The sequence below is a fragment of the Phyllobates terribilis genome, unplaced genomic scaffold, assembly GCF_046119375.1.
Source record: "Phyllobates terribilis strain yellow unplaced genomic scaffold, ASM4611937v1 Scaffold_86__1_contigs__length_6382490, whole genome shotgun sequence".
Lineage (NCBI taxonomy): Eukaryota > Metazoa > Chordata > Amphibia > Anura > Dendrobatidae > Phyllobates > Phyllobates terribilis.
In genome coordinates this window covers 589,797-595,999 of record NW_027362846.1, presented here as the reverse complement: position 1 = coordinate 595,999, position 6,203 = coordinate 589,797, and the positions used below count along the sequence as shown (strand labels likewise).

The 6,203-nt window shown below is 52.5% G+C and overlaps 1 protein-coding gene across 1 annotated transcript in view; it reads left to right on the top strand.

The window, feature by feature from the left end:
* The first annotated feature begins 1,424 nt into the window (after positions 1-1,424).
* The window catches only part of LOC141197730 (uncharacterized), a 29,773-nt gene continuing 24,994 nt past the window's right edge, over positions 1,425-6,203 (top strand). The window contains exon 1 of the mRNA XM_073662815.1: positions 1,425-1,515. The gene's annotated coding sequence lies outside the window, so the exon portion shown is untranslated. The remainder of the gene's footprint in view (positions 1,516-6,203) is intronic.

Sequence of the window (6,203 nt, the reverse complement as noted above, 5' to 3'; positions counted from 1 at the left end):
CTATGATTAGGCTGTGCCACCGTAATTGTACACACGGTTACTTGGTGTAACGCTGGTGGATGTTGACCCACAGGGCCACGGGCCGGGCTTACCCTGGAGGGGCATAACCAGGTGTCTACCAGGTCTTCACTAGAGCCTCTGGTGGAGAGGATAGGATGGGCTGCTGGTAGACATCGGGTACTACTCAATGGTAGTCCCCAGGACCACAGCAGCTAGTGGAAGAGTCAGAGACACGAGTCCGAGGTATAACAGGAGCAACAAACTGGACACTAGCAGAGTGAACTGCCCAGGAACCAACATTCAGCACTGAGCGGTGGGTGGAGCTGCCTAATATAGGACCTGCCGGCATGGTGGGTGAACAAATGTAATATTATTGTCACACCGCCAAAAGGTAAAGATATGAGGGGAAAAACCTCGTGCACACACGGCTCCACTCCGTACACCTCGTACACGCGCGAATCTGCTCCATACACCTCGTACACACACGGCTCTGCTCCATACACCTTGCACACACGCGGATCTGCTCCGTACACCTCGTACACGCACGGCTCCACTCCGTACACCTAGTACACACACGGCTCTGCTCCATACACCTCGTACACACGCGGATCTGCTCCGTACACCTCGTAGACGCACGACTCCGCTCCGTACACCTCGTAGACACACGGCTCCGCTCCGTACACCTCGTACATGCACGGCTCCGCTCCGTACACCTCGTACATGCACGGCTCCGCTCCATACACCTCGTACATGCACGGCTCCGCTCCGTACGCCTCGTACACGCGCGGCTCCGCTCCGTACACCTCGTACACACGCGGCTCTGCTCCGTACACCTCGTACACACGCGGCTCTGCTCCGTACACTTCGTACACACACGGCTTCGCTCCGTACACCTCGTACACACGCGGCTCCGCTCCGTACCCCTCGTACACACGCGGCTCCGCTCCGTACACCTCGTACACACGCGGCTCCTCTCCGTACACCTCGTACACACGCGGCTCTGCTTCGTACACCTCGTACACACGCGGCTCCGCTCCGTACACCTCGTACACACGCGGCTCCGCTCCGTACGCATCGTACACACACGGCTCCGCTCCGTACACCTCGTACACACGCGGCTCTGCTCCGTACGCCTCGTACACACACGGCTCCGCTCCGTACACACACGGCTCTGCTCCGTACACCTCGTACACACACGGCTCTGCTCCGTACACCTCGTACACGCGCGGCTCCGCTCCGTACACACACGGCTCTGCTCCGTACACCTCGTACACACGTGGCTCTGCTCCGTACACCTCGTACACACGCGGCTCTGCTACATCCACACTGTAAACCCCTCCTGACCCCACACATAAACTTCAGCTCATCCAGCACCATGACAACCAGCACAGCAGAGTCCTGCATCCACTGAGGCCCCTGATCATGTGACCCCTGACTCCTCCCCTCCTGTGACCTCATCACAGCTCCTGTGCGCACAGAGCAGCCATATATGTGGTGGCGGCTCTGCAGGTGGAGGTATGTGGAGACCCCCATTACTGGGCGCAGGGGGCATTAACCCCTTCAGCACGGAGACTCTTTGGGGTTCTTGTGTTGCCCCTTTATAAGAATCATAAGGTTTTTGTTCTGTTTCCTGTAATAGATACATACGACCCAACTATGGAGACAGGAAGGGAGGAAACGTATTGTTCTCATAGTACAGGACCCCTTTACTGACCCCACAGTGTAATGCCCCCATTATGCCCCTTATGCAGGATGTATGATGCCCCCACACAGTGTAATGCCCCCATTATGCCCCTTATGCAGTATGTATGATGCCCCACACAGTGTAATGCCCCCATTATGCCCCTTATGTAGTATGTATGATGCCCCACACAGTGTAATGCCCCCATTATGCCCCTTATGCAGGATGTATGATGCCCCCACACAGTGTAATGCCCCCATTATGCCCCTTATGCAGGATGTATGATGCCCCCACACAGTGTAATGCCCCTTATGCAGTATGTATGATGCCCCGACACAGTATAAAGCCCCCATTATGCCCCTTATGTAGTTTGTATGATGCCCCCATTATGCCCCTTATGCAGTTTGTATGATGCCCCCACCCGCTACATCATAGGGATTCAGCTTAGTCTTACTGTAGGGACAGCTTTCCCCTATCTTTCCTTAGTTTATGTTGCAGATCCTAGCAGGAGGAAGGAGCATGCATAACATTTGGGGATTGACAGAAAATTTCCTATCGGATATGGTCAATGTTTTCTTTGAAATAATTGGCCAGATCGTCAGTGCTGAGGTTGGTGGTTGGGGACTGTGCTGTTTGATTAAGGAGAGAGTGAAAAGTGTCAAACAGGTGTTTAGGATTATTGGACCATGAGATGATGAGGTTGTTAAAGTAGGTTTGTTTGGAGAGGTGAAGGGCGGAGTTATAGGTTTTAAGCATAAATTTATAATGGAGGAAATCTTCGGCCAGATTAGATTTTGTCCACAGCCGTTCGGCACACCTGGAGCCCCACTGGAGAAAACGTGTTTGCACCGTGTTCCAGGGTTGTCGCCGTCTGTGCCGAGTTGTTCTCTGTGTAGGAGGTGCGCCTTCATCCAGGGCTCATTGCAATGTTTCGTTATAATGTTTCAGTGCTGAGTCAGGGCATGAGAGGGAGGAGATTGGGGCCAATGATGATTGCAACATTTTCATAAATTTCTGGGCGTTAATGGCATGTATATTTCTATAAGTGTGGAAAGTGGGGGTGTCTTGAGCAGGGTGACAGTTCTTGACAGAGAATGAAAGAAAGTTGTGATCACAGAGCGGAAGAGAAGAGTTAGTAAAGTCATGTATTGAACAGAGCCGGGCGAAGATCAGGTCAAGAGTTTTTCCATCTTCATGTGTAGGAGAATTAGTAAGCTGTGAAAGGCCGAAGAAGCAAGTTAGCGATAAAAAATGAGTGGCAGATGGGGAGAGGGAATCGCCTATTGGGATGTTAAAGTCTCCCATGATGAGGGTGGGGATGTCATAGGATAGAAAGTTTGGAAGCCAAGTGGCAAAGTGATCCACAAACTGACGGGAGGGGCCCGGAGGGCGATACACAACCGCCACTCGCAGGGAGAAGGGGTGGTAGAGTCTGACTGTGTGGGCCTCAAAAGAAGGGAAGAAAAGTGAGGGTACTGAGGATATAACCTGAAAAGTACATTTTGTTTAAAGGAGCAGACCAACACCAATTATTACCAGTTGCCTTTCCTGTATGTACTGATCAAGAAAGATTGTAATGGGACCCTCATCTACCATAACCTTCAAGCACTAATAAACTATTGAAGTGGGATAACCACCACCCCCATCCCCATAAAAAGAGGAAAACCCAAGGGCCAATTTTTATGGTTGAGAAGGTACTGCTCGATTGTCACAGATTTTAATATACAGGCAATAGACCTGAACAACAGATTAAGGGATGAAGGGTACTTGTGGTACATTTTGGATTCCACATCATCGTTTGCAGAAAAATGGGAGAGACAGACACTCCCCCATACCAATCCAAGAGACCAAGAAAAAGATTGGACAACACGAATAAGAAAAACTTACGACAATCAGAGTTACTGTATCTTTCATATCCTCAGAAAACACTGGGATATACTTGTGGTTGACTCTGACCTGAGGGGTGCAGTGGGATCTACTACCACAATAACTTTCAGAAAGGGTTGGTCAGAAAGAGTTGCACACCTGCACCCAAGGGGACTTGGCTAGATAGAAGAATCTGTGGTTTCATTAGATCTGGAGAATGTTGAACATGTAATTGGATGAGACCATGTAAATCTTTCTCAAGTTCCTCCATGGTTAAAACATTTTTCCAGTGGGATTATTCCCACTGTAAAACCTCAGAACTTGTATATATGGCCACATGCACCCGCCCCCTTGAATATGTAGACAAGATCAAGAGGGTGTCTAGGAGGAGAGTAGGGGAGCATTTGGGCGATATACGCCATGGTCGGTAGATCCCATTAGTGAGATACAAGAACAGTGTATATTGTGGTGAAACCGGAGACATCTCCTTTTGTATCATTGTGGTGGTTAAATCCAATGTGAGAGAGGGTGATATCAATAGATGTATCCTCAAAAAAGAAAGTGGATTTTTAGGCTTGATTCACTGGTCCCTAAGGGAATCAATGAGCAAATTTCCTATACCTGTTTAGTGTGAATACAGTCCCATTCTGGATTATATTTTTAGATTGTATGCTCTACCCATTGCTAGTCAGTTCACTGTGAATGGGGTTCACATATTGTGTCTGAGCTTATTCCACTTATACTATTTCATAATTAACAAGTGTGGTGTTCCTTGTGCATCTCTAATTGTGCAATAGAGGTCAAATTTGACCATTTAGGAATATACTGTGGGCCATCATCCCATATTTTTTGTAGTGATAAAGTACATCTACATGCCTATTGCATGATTGAAGGATGTGCAATACTTGTTTTTAGTCTCCCATGACTCTGATCTCAGAGATAGGATTTTTCTATGTTGGTTGTAGCGCCGGCGTCCCTGCCCTCTGCTAGGCAGGGACGCTGTTCCCCTCACCTCCCTGCTCCGTGCCCGGCGTCCTCCTCCCGCTCTGCTGGCAGCGCGCGCTCCTTCCCGGCCACTGTGCTTAGGGCGCGCGCGCGCACTCTCCCTCCCTCTTAAAGGGGCCGCGCGCGCCGTCCTAAGGAGTCCCCGGCCAATGGCCGGAGGACTTCACCATATATAAGGCACCTCCTCCAAAATGGAGGTGCCCGAGCAATGTTGTTGCACTGTTCACTACTCTGCTTCAGCCCTCAGGTCCCGTTGCCAGTTACCTGCCAGTTACCTGCCTGATTCCTGCCAGTTTGCTGTCTGTTTCCTGCCTGATATTCCTGCTACCTGCTTGCTAGCCTGAGGTCCGACGGTCTGCCTTCCTACTCCTGTCAGTCTGTCTATGGATCAGCTTGCCCGCTCACCTGGGAGCGCTCCTCTGCTACCTGCCTGCTAGCCTGCCTGGAGGCTCCGCCGTCACGTGCTGTGATCACCTGCTATTCCAGAGACTCTTGCCCGTTCACCTGGGAGCGCTCCTCTGCTACCTGCCTGCTAGCCTGCCTGGAGGCTCCGCCGTCACGTGCTGTGACCACCTGCTATTCCAGAGACTCTTGCCCGCTCACCTGGGAGCGCTCCTCCGCTACCTGCCTGCTTGCCTACCAGGAGGCTCCGCCGTCACGTGCTGTGACCACCTGCTATTCCAGAGAGTCTTGCCCGCTCACCTGGGAGCGCTCCTCCGCTACCTGCCTGCCTGCCTACCTGGAGGCTCTGCCGTCACGTGCTGTGACCACCTGCTTTTCCAGAGACTCTCGCCTGCTCACCTGGGAGCACTCATCTGTCATCCGCCTGCTAGCCTACCTGGAGGCTCAGCCGTCACAGGTCGTACCTACCCTATACTCAGAGACTGTCCCGGTCACTTGCTGTGACCTCCTGCCCGTTTACCCAGAGACTGCCCCAGTCACTTGCTGTGACCTCCTGCCCGTTTACCCAGAGACTGTCCCGGTCACTTGCCGTGACCTCCTGCCCGTTCACCCAGAGACTGTCCCGGTCACCTGCTGTGACTGCCTACCCGTCTTCCCTGGTCGCCACCCGCTCCCTTACAAGGACCGCCCCCTTGTATAGTAGCTCAGAGGTTCCGCCTCCCAGACCCGTTACAGTTTGCTCGGGCCATGGAACCCGGTGGCACTCAAGCTCCCTCGCTCTCGGACCTCTGTCATGAACTGTCCCGTCAGAGGTCCCAACAGGAGTCCATCCTGGGTCACCTGCGGAATGTCAATTCTCGCCTGGACACTCTGACTGCTCAACCAGCAACCACCGCCAGTGCCATGACTCGCAACCCGGCAGCTCCGCTGCCCACCAATACCATGGTATCCTACCCCGGACCCCGGCTTTCTGCACCTCCTCGCTTCGGAGGCGACTCCGCCCAGGCTCGGGGCTTCATTAATCAGTGCACCCTGCACTTTGAACTATTGTCCCACCAGTTTAACTCCGACCGGGCCAAAATTGCCTTCATCATGTCCCATCTCACCGGGGAGGCCCTGGCCTGGCTAAATCCTCTATGGGAGAGAGGAGACCCCCTGGTGTCCGACTTGCCTGCCTTCCTCACGGCTTTCCGGAAAGTCTTCGACGAACCCGGACGGAAGACCTCATCCGCATCATCTCTGCTACGCC